Consider the following 16,947-nt stretch of genomic DNA (forward strand, 5'->3'; position numbering starts at 1 on the left):
AATTAGCACACAGGCCACATCCTGGCTGCACAGATAGACTCACTGTAACTCAATAGGCGTGGGTGCCGGGTCTTCCTCCTCTCCTGCTCGTCTTCCCTCGCTCCTCCACTCCTCCACTCCCTGCTCCTTTGTCTCCGCTCATCGCATCATCCCCTGAAGGGGGTTAAGGGGGAATTTCCACAAAGATAATCCTCCTGTTTTTCAGAGACGAGCAGGAAGCTGGCGGAGCAGAGAGGAGGAGGAGGAGCAGAGGAGGAGAGGAGAGGCTGTTGATTCAGTTGGGAGCTAAAGATAATGTTTACCTTCCGTCTTGTGCCGGCTGTGAGCTAACAGTTTTACCATGTGAGGGAAAATGATGCTTTAAATGTTGTTTCTAGATTAAATTTGGGTTTAAGAGGGAAAATAATCATGCAGGAAGTTAGATTTGAGAACAAGTTTCTTTCTACTGGCACATGGACACCGTAAATAAAGCTGTCATCGTCTCAACAAGGGAAAAGTTTTAAACTGCAAACCAGTAAACCTCCCTCAGTCGGCCAGTACATCCACAGTGTTTCCACAAAGTCTTTCCTTCACAAAGTCCACAGAAGTGAGACCGTCTTTTTTTTAAAAAAAACCTGCTGAACAGATTCTTTGATACAAGTTTAACAGTTAGTTTTGTAAATCAGGAAATCATCAGGGTGACATGAAAAACCCTCCACAGTTCAACATGCTACATCTTTAGCTTCATGCCAGCTTTTATTTAAACAAACAAAAACAAAACAAACAAATGGTGACATCAGGGACAAACTAGCCCAATGCAAACCTCTGCCTGTTGACACTGTGGCAAAATGTGAAAAGTGTAAGAATCCCGAGTTGGAGTGAATGGTGACAATAATGAGGTTTGAACAGAGCACTGCAAAAAAAAACTGCTGCATATGTGTTGGACTGGACTAACCCACATCCAGAAACAGTTTAGCTTCTGTGTTAGCTTTTAGCTCTTGTTTAAACCTTAGCTCATGTTTTAGTCTTTAGGACGTTTTTTTAGCCTTTCACACTTGTTTTGGCTTTTAGCTTATGTTTTAGCTTTAGCCCATGTTTTAGCTTTTAGCTTGTGGTTCAGCCTTTAGCACATGTTTCAACCTTTACTTCATGTTTTGGCATTTAGCACATATTTACGGCTTTAGCCTGTTTCCATTTTTTTTATTTTAGCTCATGTTTTAGCATTTAGCTAACATTTATGCCTTTAGCCTATTTCTTTTTTTTTTTTTAACTTTTAGCTCATTATTTTGCCTTTAGCCTATGTTTCAGCCTTTAACATGTGTTGTAGCCTTTAGCTTATGATTTAGCCTTGAACTCTTAATTAAGCCTATAGCTGCTGTTTTAGCCTTTAGCTTATGCTTTAGCCCTTAGCACGTGTTTCGACCTTTACCTCATGTTTTAGCCATTAGCCTATGTTTTAGCTTTAGCTTATGTTTTAGATTTAGCCCATGTTTGGGCCTTTAGCTTGTTGTTTAGCCTTTAGCAAATGTTTCAACTTTTACTTTATGTTATAGCATTTAGCACATATTGATGGCTTTAGCCTGTTTCCATTTTTTTATTTCAGCTCGTGTTTTAGCATTTAGCTAACGTTTATGCCTTTAACCTGTTTCTTTTTCTTTCTTTTTTTTAACTTTTAGCTCTTGTTTTAGCCTTTAGCTCAAGTTTTAGCCTATAGATTATGATTCAGCCTTCAGCATGTGTTTAGCCTTTAGCTTGTGTTCTAGCCTTTAGCCTATGATTCAGCATCTAGCCTGTGTTTCAGCCGTACGCCTGTTTTTAGTCCAAGATTTTTTTTTTTTCAGCCTTTGGGATTATGTTTACGCCTTTAGCCTTGAGCTTGTGCTCTATCTCTCTCCTGTTTCTCTTTCTTCTGCTCTTCTGTCCTTTTTCTGTCTGACAGTTAGGCTCCAGTGTCCACCATCACTACAGAATTAATCACAGAAATAGTTTTCAGCAGAGAAAAACACAGATCTCTCTTCTCTCTTTTAAACTTCTTCATCTGCTGGCTTGGTGTTGTCATGGAGACTTAGATGCTGTCAATCATTCCAGTCCTGCTCGACCCAATCAGGAAGCTAAGAGTTAGCATTTAGGAATAACCTTTACTGGCGGTGATAATCTCATTGAAATAGATCTTACATTCCTTCTACTCAGCTTACAGGGAACATCAGCCCCAGCATCGGTTAGCATTGACATGCTACAGGCTGCTAACAGGTGAAATCTCGTGTGTAAACAATGCAACAAGGGTTACACACAGAACCTCCGTACTCACAGGAGCAACAAGAATAAAAACACCACTAAAACCCAAACCAGTTGAAGAGATAATTTAAGTTCTTTTCATGAACTTTGAGATTTAAAACCATCACGATGCACTTTCTGAAAGTCCAGCCTGAGCGCCGTCCGTCCTCTAAAATAACTGCTTAACAAGAATGTGCTCTGTGAAAACAGTTCACGGTCACTCGGCCAGAGGAAGCACATTTTTTCAGGCACACGCAGGCGGCCCTGAGCAGTGTTTGCCTTCTGCAGTGTTGCATGTTGGAACATCTTTGCAGACCGGTCGGTCTCCGCTTAAACACTCGTGGCCTGTTTTTACAAGGCTTAGCGCGTTGAAAGCTCATCTCCGGTGGAAAGAGGGGGAGCGGGTCGTCGGATGAAAAAATAAAAGTGAGGGGAGGACAGGAAAAAAAGCTGACTTCCGCAGCGGGGAAGGTTCAAAGAGAGCGCCGCTCCTGCCTGATCTGTTTGTTGTCATTTGATCCCTGAGTTGGTTTTCTATCTGTCTGTGTCTCTTTCGGCCTTCCTGTTCCTCTCTTTCACTCACAGGAAACAGAGGGATGCATGAACACAAGGCCTCTGGCTGCAGGTTCACCCTGGGCCCTTCCTTTGTGGGCCAATAAAACCTTATTTGTTTCTGCGCAGACTTCCTGTATCCTGGACACACGGTGTACTGACCCTGAGATGTGTAACCAGCTCATGACTTAAACACCAGAGAGCCACAAAAGTGCTCTTCAAATCCAGCCCCTGTTTGTTTTCTAGGAAAAGTCATTACCCACATTACGTTCATTCCTTTGTTGGACATATTTACATAACGTGTCTTATGACCGTGAAATGCTTCCTGCTCTGTCAGCAAACAGCTCACACCTCCACACAGAGCAAACAGCTGCACCTGCCCCACAGCACGGCTGGCATCTCCCAGTTAACCTGTTTATGCCTTCTTTTTTTTCAGAGTTGTAAGGCATATAGTTTTATCAGTTGAGTCCCTCCGAATCATGTTGTGTTTTTATTTTGTTCCATTTTGCACTTTATCGTTTTTATGACTTATGACAGGCAAGAAAACCAAAGTAAGAAAGTGTATAGAAAGTGTAGAAAGCTCCATAAGAAAATAGATGCTGACAGCTTGTCCATCATTGTCCAGTCAGCCAGCCTCCACCTCCACAGGGTCCAGGACTGAGCTTCTTCAGCAGTCTGTTCAGTCTCTGTCTCCTGGATCCTGTCTGCTCACAGCGGGTGAAGTTCTTCCTCTGTTGCTGGGTTAGCATGGCTAGCTCGTCCATCTTATTGGAGATAGATCTTACGTTCCCAATAACGATGGATGGAAGGACAGGTCGATGTCGTCACTTCTTAGCTCACACCTGAGAACCAGCATGTCATCCTCACCTCCTTCTCCTCACCTTGTGGGAAACATCCGGCCTTGCACCAGTTAGCACTGACATGCTACAGGCTGCTAACAGCTGATTTCACATGTAAACAATGCAGCTATGGTTACATGTGGGATCTCCAGACAAACACAGGAGCAAATTTCCAGTTTTTAATAATGTGACCTTTCTCAAACAGACAAACATCTTTCCCTCGGCCACGGGATGTGTCTTTCCACATGGTTGTTCAAGAAATGAGAAGCAGCTCATTGCACCAGTTGGGGATAAATAACTTGTTGCCAGCTGAAAGATAAATGCCTGTGCAGTAATTATCCAATAGGAGGCTTGTACCTGTTTGCTTAGTTACATCCAGGTGGTGAATTTTTATTGTTGGCCAGGCAGTATATAAAGTAAACCCAGTTATCAACAAGTTGTCTAAATGCTCCCCTGTTTAATTTTGTCTGAGCTGACTCCGGGTATTCTGCTTCCTGTATGTTAAACATGAATATAAAGAAGCAATTCTGGATGTTCAGACTGAGCATGTGCAGATTTTCTAACCTCTACAAATTCATGTTGTTCAAAAACTAAAGCCGATCCCGTCGATCCACCTTCTGACTAATTTCCAGAAACAAAAACACAAAAATCCGTCCAACCCTCTTCCCAGAAGCGGTTTCCAGCTTCCGACACGGCTCCATTTTCAGTTGTTTTATCTGGTTCCTTTTTCTCCGAGACAGGGACCAAACGTGGGAACGCTCTCTGTTCCTCTGATAAGGAAGCCGAGCACTTCCTGGCATATTGGCGTGTTTTTGGTCCGGAGCCATGTAGGTCAGGGGGGACTTCAGTGGATCTCACAGCCTTCCTTCCTGACCGTCCACAACCTGTTGGGTTAGTCCGGTCAGGTTACGAAGTCCTGAAGCTGCAGTTTCAGTTTTTATCTGTGTTTTATAACCAAAGATGTGAGGTTTTACGGATTGAGTGAGCTGGTCCCGTCTTCAACGTGAAGTGCTGTGAGCCTCTGTTGTTGGCAGAAGCAGAAGTTGTCAGAAGTGTGTGTTTTGCTTTCAGTGGATTTTGAGGAACACAGATTTACAGGAAGTGCCATCTGGACTGTGGGTGGCTGATGTGACTGGCACATCGGAGTTACCTTCACACATGAACACACAGACTCACACACTTTCACACCAAACTTGTCCTACATTCCTCAAATCATTTTATGATCTCTGACAGAAGTTTCTGTTAACACCGTCGTCTGTGAACTCCAGAAAGTTTGGTCTCCTTTAGTCAGCTCCATTTTTGAAAAAGTCAAAATTAAGTTTTTGGTTTTTCGTCCAAGTGAAAGTCCTGAGAAGTGAGCTGCAAACTGTTTTAAGAATATTTAGACAGTGTGCAGAAGCTTTCTTACCATGTTTTGATGGAATGATGCACCTTCACATTTTCCTCTGACAAAGAAATGCAAACTTTTACTTCTTTAGCCCAACAAACAAAACATGCAGCCCTTAAAAAACAGCAATCTGTGGAACAGAACAGAGTTGGTCCGGTTCAACAAAACTTCCACGGGAGAAATTCAGTGTGAATTTTAAGCCATGCAGACAACTTTTACACAAGAGAGTAGAAAAATGGTTTGATTAGCTATAATTATGATCATAGATGATAATCAGATTAGCAGATTTGCAAAAACATATAGTAAAGATTTGACTTTGACCTTTATCTCATACATAGAAATTTAATAAAAACTTAATTTTCATACATGAAGACTACTTTAGCTTTAATCTCATACACACAGACTGTCCTACAGCTTTCATCTTATACATTAAGACTCTTCTTCAGGTATAATCTTGTACAAAAAGACTTTATTTCTACTCTAACCACATGTACAAAGGCTCTCCTCTGACTTTTATCTCATGTTAAGGCTCTACCTGACTCTTGTCTCTGTTTGAAGACTCTTCTCTGATCTTGTTTCTTAGATTCTACTTGACTCTAAACTTGTACATAAAGATTGTACCTCATCTTCAGTCCCAATCTTCAAGTAAAGACTTTACTCCCCCTTTTCTTTTTTAAGTTAAGATAAATAAACTAGGGTAACTTTATGGCTTTTCCAAACCGCCTACTACATACTACAGAATGGATATAGTATGTAGTAGGCGCTACATACTGCTTGCTGCTTTTACATATAGTATGTAACATAATGATTCTGTTGGGTCTGTTTTGTAGTAAACTGCTCTGGTTTCCAGTCTCGGAAAGTGGAGCTACAGATGAGTTTTTGTTTGCCTTTAATATAGACGTACAAAACAATCTAGGGGCAGATCTTGGCATTTAGCTATTTTTAGTGCTGTCAGGCGATTAAAAAAATTAATCTAATTAATTACAGGATTTGTAATTAATTATTCTAATTAATCTCATTTTAATCTCATATCTGCTTAAGGTCCCAAAATAAAGAATTAGAATTCCAGGACATTAAAATTACATTAAAAGACATTAAAAAACATTTAAAAATAAGGTGGGAATGTATACAACACATTTTAGGTACCCTGATGCATAAGGAACACATGAAAAAAGTTTTATGGTTCTATCTTTACAAAATCTACACAGTCCTGCACCTAAGATAAGCTGGTTTGATTTTTAGGACGGTTTTTGTTTCTGTCACATTTTTACTCGATGTGGACTCAACTGTCACTGCAATATGAACTTCTATACTTCTATGAGGTCGGGAGAACCAGGGCTAAAGGCTAAAAACTGTGAGGAACTATGTACAAAACACTTAATTCAAGTCTTGGATCAAAGAAAAGTGAAGTATTCTCAGTTTTACATGCTCTGAACACACAAACTGTTGCTCATTGGTGCAGAGCAGCCCCAAGCTGAAACATGACACCAGGAAGATGGAAGCAAATTTTCAAAGAATTCTTTAGATTTAAATACGGAACAAATATCGATCATTCAGGGCTGATTTAATGAAGTAAAGAGTGTAGAATTATCTTTTTTTACAGAATTGAGCTTGAGCAAACGGTTGATTTTCTGCAGATTTTCAAAAAGGACGTGTGAATAAACGCGATGTGGACGGCAGTCACAAATAACTCTCGCTCCCCTTTCTCCGGTTTAAAGCATGTTGCTAATGTCACGTGTGATACATTCAGGGACCGTCGGAAATTTGAAAATCTGACGAGAACACCTCTTTTTCCAAGTAGGACACACGGTTTGTAAATGCCAGACATTTAAAAATAAGCGCATCTTTGAATGCCCCGCGGGTTTGGGCTCCAGATTAATCTGCGTTTATTTTTATGAAGCGGTGTAATTAATTAATCTAATTAACGCATTAAAATGACAGCCCTAGTTATTTTGTTAATCATATCAAACTGAATCATCGTTCGTGATTTCTTATCTTACACCAAAAGTTTTATCATTTATTGAAAATAAATCTGAAAGGGATTTTTATTTTTTACAGCTCATGGAAAAAAAAATCTATATAATCCACATATGGTTTAAAAAGTGAATTAGTGGTTTATATGGGCTAATGAATTTGAAGTTGTTGAAGTAAACACCTATTTTACAACTGGAAGTGACAAGATTTACAGATGTTTCTTTGCATCACTTCACTTCTATTTCATGGACTGTCTAACGTTAGTGTTGTTGTATTGTAGTTGTAATGCCAACTCATTCCAGTAGATGGCAGTAATTCACCAAAACCTGCCACCGCATAGACAAACAGCCTAGCGCCGTGCATTGTGGGAAACAGTATGCCAGGTAGACTGGTCTGTTGCATACTGAGAAATTTTCCTGGATCAGTAAAACATCTGAGGATTTTTAGTATATTGCAGATTTTGCAAGTTTTCACATACTGACTACTACAGACTGAGTAACAGCCATAATAGTAGGCACTGCTGGTGTAGTAGGCCGTTTGGAAAACAGTCTATGTCCTCTTATGCCAGGATGTGTCCTCCTTATTGGTGGTTAAGTTATGTTAAAGTAGGTTTAATAAAATTCCCTAAAAAGTTTGAGTCTTACTCAGCTTGTTCTACAGATCATTAATAATAAAGTGCTGCAGTGGGTCCCTGGGATTATTCTGGTTGAAGCCCACTTTGGTGCCAGCGTGACCACGTGAGCACACTCACTAGCCCAGCAACCACCTGTAGCATCGTGTTTCTATGTGACTCGAGAGCTGTGCAACTGACTTAGCATGTTAGCACAAGCTAATCACAGGTATTTGACACATACCTGGTTAGCAGAAAGCTAACTTGTGCCGTCCTCCATCCCGTGCTGCTCTCCAGGTTCCTGAAAGCGAATGAAAGTCGAGCCAAGCTTCACTCTCCTTTAGGAAAAAGCTGTACTTGTTTGGAGTTTCGTTTTACTTTGGTTGTTTTTCTTCCTTGTGCTACGTCCACTATCCTAGCTGCTCTGATTAGCTTCTTTAAAGTCACTTTCGCAGTGGCCGTGCTGTGATTGGCTGAGGTAACCCCCTCTACTTTCTGCCCAGAAACATCCTGACGCAACCAAAACATCAACATCCAGGCAGAGGAGGGGGTTGAGGCAGACGCAGACACTGACACACATGTATAGAGGCCCAGAGGAGACGATTGAGCAGGATTATTCCTGTAGAAGTTGACGTTTTATTTTTTTAGGAAAAACATGCAGACTCTACCTTTAAGCATGCACTCTGCATTGGTCATGACCCTAAAGACCCAGGCAAACAAAAAATAACAACAAAAAAAAAAGTTAACAGAAAAAGTACAGAAAAATGACACCTTTTTTTTTAGCTTACAAAACCAAATGAAAAATATTTCTGGTTTTTTTTGTGTGCTTCACAAATATTTGAGGCATTACTTATATTTTTGCACAAAATACACATCTTTAAAATGGGCTACCTCTCTTTTTCATTTTGTTGAAGCAGTTGTGAGACATTATTAATGTAAAATTTATAGAATTTTTTCACTTCAAACTGAAAAGAAATATTTAAAATAAATGTTTGGTCTATAAAGTTGCTTTGTGGTTTTTGAGTATCTCTAGGTATTTTTGCAGTGTCTCCTCCAGCTGTTAAATCCGTTGAACAACACGCAGAGGAAGGAACAATGAAAACAAGGAGTCAACATGGTGATTCAAGGATTTCCTGCAGGATTTTCTCTGACTTGGCCGTTGTGGTAAGAAGCTTACTGAGTCAGGTAAACATGCTCACCAGCTTTCCATTGATAATCTCACACACTCTGCGTGATGCTGGTTTCCACAGGAGCCACTTTCTTTCTCTGAACCAGTGATGAACTGAACTGGTCCACTGTGAAACCATTTGCCCGAGCTTGTGTCTGAGCATCAACAACAGACCTCACACACAAATATTGTCCTGAGCGGTGTGAGCCACAGACGGACGGACAGATCCTGACAGAGTGACACTGTCTCTCTGCTCATGTGAGGAACTGTGCCACTTGGATCCTCTCCGTCCCCTCTCTGCTTCCTCCTCTCTGTCAGGCCTGCATGTGTCGGCTCAGTCATGTGTTTGGCTCCAGACTCCAGGATCCTCTCCTGGTTAATGGTTTTTCTCTAAGCCTGCTGTCACAGTCTGTCCCTGAGTGGTCCTCCTCTGAGGTGTGGATGGGAGGAGAGCACAGCCGGTCACAGCTCTTGATTGTTTTTTTGTTTTTTTTTTAACTTAATTTACTTTCCTGTGCTTCACCTCCACGTCAAGGGGTGAGAGCGACTTAAATCAGCGTGAAATCTGCTGAAAATTCAACATCTACAGGCAGTCACATGGATCAAGAAACAAAATAAAGGTCAAAGAAGACATTTGATATTTGATCAGAGAAGCAAACTGTGTAATATCTTATCTAAAACTTTGTTTACACCAATAAATCAAAGTGGAACCAACAAGTTTTAGGAAAAAGAAAGAAAAGTAAACAAAACAGATCAGAGCATCACAGAAGCTTAAATGATCATAAACTATCAGGAATGATGTGTCGAAGGTAAAGGAGGGCTGGACCAGATGACTAAATAGCTGAGGTGTGTCAATCTTTTTCTCCACAATGTTTCTTTTTTTATTTTCCTGGTCTGTCAGGGTCATCTCATGATGACACATCACAAAGGGGAGGAGGTTGTTTCCAGCTTCCTGTACTCTATGATTTCAGTTGTAATGACGCGCTACCTGAGATAAAATACAAAATAAACACACTCTTTCTGAATTAACCAGTTCATAGTTCAGCATTTTGTGCAGTTTGTCTGCAGAAAGTCCAAAACTGTGAGCTTAAAGATGATGAAGTGGCTCTCAGAGCTGATTTTATTGGAATCAGTTGAAATATTTATTTATTTATTTATTTATTTATTTATTTATTTATTTATTTATTTATTTATATTTCTGTTCTTTGTTGTTATTTTGATTTTTTTATTTTGTTGTTTTTTTCCATTTATTTAATGATTTTATGATTTTTTAGTTTCTTTTTTTTTCTAGTATCTTATTTATTTATTTATCTATTTAAATTTCTGTTTATTGTTGTTCATTTGTTGTTTTTTATTTTTTATTTTTATTTATTTATTTATTAATTTTTAGGTTCTTGGTTTTTTTTTTAGTTTCTTTTGCAATAAATATTTTTTATTTTATTAATTTTGCAGATAGTACAAAAAATAAAAAAGTATGTCCAGAATTATTTCAGGTCATCTGCATATACTTAAAATATTACAAAAAGAAAATATATATATATCTTTATTTTTATAAATATTTTAAGTTCACATTTAGTGCATGTGCACTTTTAAAAAAAAACATATTTATTAAGATAAATACATTCACTGTCTGTCAAACTTGTCTTTTTGTTTTAGACGTAACTGCTCCCTTTTTTTTTCCACTTACCTTCTTCCTCTGTTTTGATGTAAATTTAATGTATGTAAATAAGCACGTACCAAACATATATATTGTTTTCTGTCATCAGTACATAGATACATATCTTCAAACAGTATTGATACATTCCTCCCATTTGTTTTTGTTCACCAAAAATTAACAAATACTAGGGATGTCCCGATCAGGATTTTTTTTGCCCCCAAGCTCAGGTCATTTTGAGTATCTGCTGATACCGAGTCCTAATCTAATACTTCTGCTCTGATACATTGCGCTCCTGTCATGTTCTGCTCAACCAATAGCGTCGCAGCTGCAAAGTGATGTCATACGCTGTGTTTTTTCTGTGTGGAGTTGAGAAGGTCTGACTCTGTACCACCACAGTAACAGTAATATTTATTACCACGTGATTGGATCCAATTTCCGATCACGTGATCTGATCAGGACATCCCTAATTAACACATTTTAAGAAATGCATTATCTTAATGGTTATCATGATGGGTGAGTAATACAGTTTTAGATCCATTTCTGCACACTTTGATAACAAAGCTATCATGGCTGGGTATCACTAAAAAAAAGAAAAATGTATAAATTTCCATATAAATGTGCTATTTCATATCATAAATGCTCTTCACTGTTTCCAACCACTTATTCAGTTCAAGAGGTTCAAGCTTTTTCCAGTTTCTTGTGATTTGCTTTAATGAAGTTATTCTAAGGATCCAATAGAGGTAGAATTCTTTTTTGTTTGTTTGTTTTTTTTAATCTTTGGGATGTGCTCCTAATAAAAGAATCTGTCTTTCTTCACATCCTACTATCCATTTAGTTTACTCAACTTCATTAGATGGAAGTCAGTCGCTTGAAAACATATAAAAGCAACAAATAAGACTGAATAAGAGAAGAAAGTGTAGTGAAAACTTAAGAAAAGTGTTTAATTAGATTTTCATAGGCAGCAGATTCATACAGAATCTGTTTAAGTTTAATTTATTTAATTCAAAATAACTCCATGTTTATCAGTAAAACTTTTATTTTTGTCCACTGAAAATAAATAAATAAATGAATAAAGCTCCTTTAAAGCCATGTTCACAGCCTGTCTCTGTGTCAGGACATAATCCTGAATGGATGCAGCTGACTTCTCCATTCTTGTGCCTTCAGCCTTTGGGTCAGCTCCCACAATGCACCTGTCCTGTAGCCCACTTCCCTGTACGTGACTGGAGTGTCTCCTGCCACCACGCTGGCCTGATCCCTGGTTTCTTTCACCTCCTCTTATCCCTCCATCCTCCTTACCCTCTGATGGGATTGAGAGGACACCTGCCTGCTTTCATTCTGCTGTTTGTGAAGCGCTTTCACTAATGTCCTTAGCTCCTGATCTCCCTGAGACCGTTCCTGCTCTTTAACTCATCACTTTCCTCGCTCCCGTCATCTCTTCACGTGCCGGTTATTTCCTCCTGCTGCTGATACGGATGATGATGTACGGTTGGGTTGAAATGAAAGGTGGTGTTTGTGTTCACCATGAACACAGCTGTCACATCCTCTGTGGTGTGAGGTGTTTTTGGGAGCAAACCCTCCAATTAAAGAGATAAAAACACGAGTGTGACTTGTGCTGGTGCGACTCTCTCCTCCACGACCTTTTCTTCGTCACCGTAATGTCTCATAACGCGGAAAACACCCAGCTGAGCCTCAGTTCAGACACAGTGTTAGTGACACAGAGGCTCAGTGGGAAACTGAGCTGTAAGTCTGAAACACACACTCACCTGAAGGCTCAATGAGAAATATTCCTTCTCAGGAGAAAAAGACTTTATCAAACACAGCTTTAATGACTCAGTCCTCTCATCCCTCTGATGGTTTGTTGACCTTTCTACTGAATGTCAGGACAAAGAGTCACTTCCTGTCTTCGGCTGTTACCTGTTGAAGAGGAAAGAAGGAGTTTTGTGCCCTCATAGTATCTCTACATGGTTTACAGCTCAGAAAAATGCTTATTTTGTCTTCCAGGTGTTTTAGAAACACCTTATTTCAGCCTCCTTCCTTTTAGCTGCTGTCTCTTTAAGGCTTCCTGCTCCCCTCTGATTGGCCGGCCTTATGGGGGCCTGTCAGACGGGAGCTATTGACAGACCTTGGTGTTTGAGGCCCACCCTTCCAACATGTCATTAACCAGTTATGAGATCCTTCAGTGATGACCTCATCATGTCAGCATAATGAGATTTAAATCCTTCAAATATTTGTAGTAGACCAGGATGTTGTGTGTTAATTGAATATGCAGAAGTGTGTTTTTGAAGCTGTTCAGAGGAAAACACATTAATAAAAAGGACTTTTAAATCCATCACTGAAAGGAACTCTGTCCAAAACTCACAACTATTTTAATAATTATTTTATTTCCAGTAAAGAAAATGTGCTGCATGATTTAATCATAAACGATCCTAATGTCCCAAGCTGAAGCTGCAAGAGAATGAGTTTAGTCACATGTTTAGTCACGGCACTTGCCGTGAGCTTGTCTGCTTTTTAATTTGCATGTTTGCTTGCTTGCTTTGCTTTGTATGCAGATGTTTTTTTAATATAAATTTATACTGTGCAGCACTTTGGCTACCCCCCTTGGTTCTTTTAAATGTGCTATATAAATAAAGCTGTATTGTATTATTGTGTTGTACATGGAACCAAAAATTCATACATTTATAGGCACAGACGCCGATTTGTGTTTGAGCTGGTGGTACTTTAAGAAACTAGCGAAAATAGATGTCAAAGCGCACAGACTAGCATGCACACAACAGCATGCTTGTAATCCTTTTTTTTTTTTTTTTTTTTTTAAATAAATTTGAAATATATAAAAAAATGAGATTAAACAAATTGGCAAACCAAAACAAAGGTTTTGACATTCAAAAATGTTGAAATTGTTTGACATTTCAAAAAGTTGCAAAATAAAAAAATTAAACACAAAGGGGTAGAAATATGTAACAATTTAAAAATTCCCAAATAATGCAAAAATCTCAAAATTTTTTGAAACTAAAAAAAAAAAAAAAAATTATATATATATATATATATATATATATATATATATATATATATATATATATATATATATATATATATATATATATATATATAAAACATTACTGTTTACTTTGCTCAACCTATTATGATTTGTTGTTTGCTAATGTCTGGCCCCAAAGCAAGCATGCATAATAATATATTAAGCCGGCACATTGTCAGTTAAATGAATCCATCCACACAGAATTAAAATCTGTATTTTCTTCCAGATGAGTCTTTTTGTAGATGTAGTTATCTTCCCAGGGCTGTAAAACTTGAGGTTAGCCACAGGTGCATGGAAAGTTGGTGGGCTGTTGATGCTGTAGGAGGTGAAGTAGAGCGGTGGCAGGCTTTATTGACAGATGGGATGAAGATTTAGTTCAACTAAATGTAAACACAGGATTTTATTTAGTGTCAGTGTCTTTAATCATCAATACCCTCTGTAAGAAAAATAAAAATTCTTTATTTCAATGATGACTAAGTTATGTTTTTTCACACAGTAGTCCATGTTCATGAATCCTCTTGATAATGTATGCACGCCAAATATGCAAATGGACCAAATTCACCAAAACACTGGGTTTGTTTTAAAACCATGACTGGATACAATCCCAAACTGTCCAACAACATGCTGCCAAAAGAAACAGAAACTTCAGGCCAAACAGAGTTGTCGGCCTAAGACAGGTGGAACAGAGCAAAGTAAAAACAGAAGAGCTTGTGCATCAGAGCTTTGCTGATTTTTCTCCAATGACCTTTCAATACCCTTCCTGTAAACTGCACAGCCTCTCCAAGCCCCGTTCTTCAGTCTTCTTTGGAATGGCTCTACTTCCTCAACACTCACTCCTACATCTTATCAAGCGACGTGCCAAAATCTTTACCCCCCCCTTACGCCTACCCATCCTGCTCCCTATAATCCCCACCAGGTGTTGGCGAGCTCAGACCCACAACCCCCCCTCTCCTTCCTCTCCTCCCTCCTCCACTTCATCATGCCTCCATTCCAGGAATCAGACATCTCATCCCCACACCACTTTGTTTCTGGCAGGCGCGGTTGTTGTTGGCTTTCTTTTGGCCTCCCTCCCTCCAGATCAACCCCTCTTCCCCTCGTCTGCACTCCTCTCCTCCCTCCTAACTCCAGCGTCCGGATGTCCTAGGTCCATCTGTCAGCGAGTCTATCCTCAGACTGGAGGAAGGGAGGGGAGGGAAGAGGGGATGATAGACGAGAGAAAGTGAGGAGAGTAGCCAAAGGCCTCGGAGGAGACGGCCCTCTTTGTCTCCTGAACAGAATCATACGTTCACTCAAGAGGAGAGAGGAATAACCCAATATCTCTGCTCCTTTCTGCCAAAACCAGACAAATCTTGATCTTTGAAGTATTCCTCTATCTGTTGGTCTTTCTCCCCGGACATAAACGCTTTTCCAGAAAGACATGTTCTGGAGAAACACTGATCTTCCCATGGGGAGTTGTGCGTCTTCCCCTGATTTCACGCATCATCAATCGTGACCTGTGTAACCCAATAGGAACCCTTTGTTCTCCACATCAAAGCAGTCCCACTGGACCAGAGATCAATGGGCGATTGATGGCACAAAACGGATTCCACCCGTCCGAAAAGCCATCAATACCGTGACCAATGAAGGGGAATCCCTCTTCAGGAGATTGATTGATTTGATAAAGACTCTTCCTCTCTGATTCCTGAGACGACTGTTTCCTTCCCCTTCACTGACCGGTCATTCAGTTTGATTTTATAACCAGGAAATCTTATTTTGTCAGACTCTTTTATCCTGTGTGTAGGTTTAGTTCCTGGTAAATCATTCCCAGGAACTACATGGTTCCTGTGCCCCATTGTTTTTCAATGTTGTCACTATAAGCTGAAGAATTTTTTTTTTCTTTCTTTTTCTTTTTCTCTATATGTTTGCAAAAGTTTTGAAGTGTCAGAATTATTTGAAATTTTGTTATATGTATTATTATATATTTTTCTATTATTTATTTAGCAACTTTTTTGAAATTTCAAAATTTGGGGAATAGTTTTAAAAAAAATTTAAACTTAATTCTTTAAAAAGTTGTCCATTTTCAAATTGTATTTACAAACTTTTTAATTTTAATTTTTTTTGACTGTTCATTTTTTTTCAGATTTTTTTTTTTTCAATTTTGGTTCGGCAGTAGTAATTCTATCATTCATGAAACACTGTAGAGACATGTGAGTTTGTGTTAGTTTGATGTTAGTCTGTGGTGAAAATAGTCAAGTGTGTATCATGTCATGCCTGCAAGAGGGTGCAAGAATACATTGAGGTGTTTTTCAACCAAGTTTTAGTTCCTGGTAAATCATTCCCAGGACCTACATGGTTCCTGTGCCACAACATTTTTCAATGTTGTCACTATATCCAGTCATTCTTTTTTTTTTTCTTTAAATGTTAACAAATTTTTGAAATGTCAATGTTTTTGGAATTTTGTTTTATGTATTACTTTTTATTTATTAATTAATAATTTTTTTTTTGTTATTTCTTTATTTTGCAACTTTTTTTAAATTTCAAAATTTTAGGAATTGTTTACATTTTTTTTTTAATTTCATTCTTTTGAAAGTTTTTCATTTTTAATTTTTTTTTAATTTATTTATTGATTTTATAATGGTTTGGTAGTAGTAATTCTATCATTCATGAAACACTGTGGAGACTTGTGAGTTTGTGTTAGATTGATCAGTCAAGTGCCTCAATGTTCTTCAGTGTTTTTACAATGAGCTGAAGAAAATTCTGTTTTTTTTTTCTTTTTTGAAATGTTTGAAAATTTTGAAATTTCAAAATTATTTCAAATTTGGCATTTTTTTATTTAATTTTTTCAATTTTTTGGAATTGTTGTTTTTTGTGCAATTTTTCAAAATTTAAATATTTTTTGAATTTCGTTTTTTTTTAATTCTCTTTTTTGTTTTTAGAATTTTTTGCAAAATTTTTAAATTTCATTTTTTTTTTACCTTTTTTTTGTTGTTGTTTTTTTTGGAAATTTTTGAAAATATTTGCAAATTTCTTAGAAGTAAAAAAAAACAACTTAGACATCACATGTACAATTTTATATAAAAAAATAAATCTAAATTGTTAATTATTCATTAGATTCTACCTGTGGATTGATTGCACTATAGTGTCTTTATTGTGAAGATAAAAACAATTTTGTGGCTCCTGAATGACTTTAATCTAGGTGAGCTGAGGAAAAATAGCTTAAAGGACGCAGACCCCTGCTCTGGTAGGTTATGTTAATCAGGCCAGTGTTTGGAGAAGAAATAAAAGTAACGTTATTACTCCACCAGACAAGAAGGAGGCAGTAAGACAATAAAAAAGCAGCAAAGACGATGCCATTTAGGTGAAGGCAGGCCGGTATCTGCAGCACAGTAGTTAGCCTGTTAGCTTCGAGGATTTTAAGGATGTGCTTCTTGGAAGTTATGATCAGGATTTATTGCTTTATTACTAGTAACTTCAGTCTTTTAACAGAAATCATG

This window comes from Halichoeres trimaculatus, unplaced genomic scaffold (assembly GCF_033239565.1).
Source record: "Halichoeres trimaculatus isolate MK-OKI-2021-1 unplaced genomic scaffold, fHalTri1.1 fHalTri1_scaffold_10, whole genome shotgun sequence".
NCBI classification, from domain to species: Eukaryota; Metazoa; Chordata; class Actinopteri; order Labriformes; family Labridae; genus Halichoeres; species Halichoeres trimaculatus.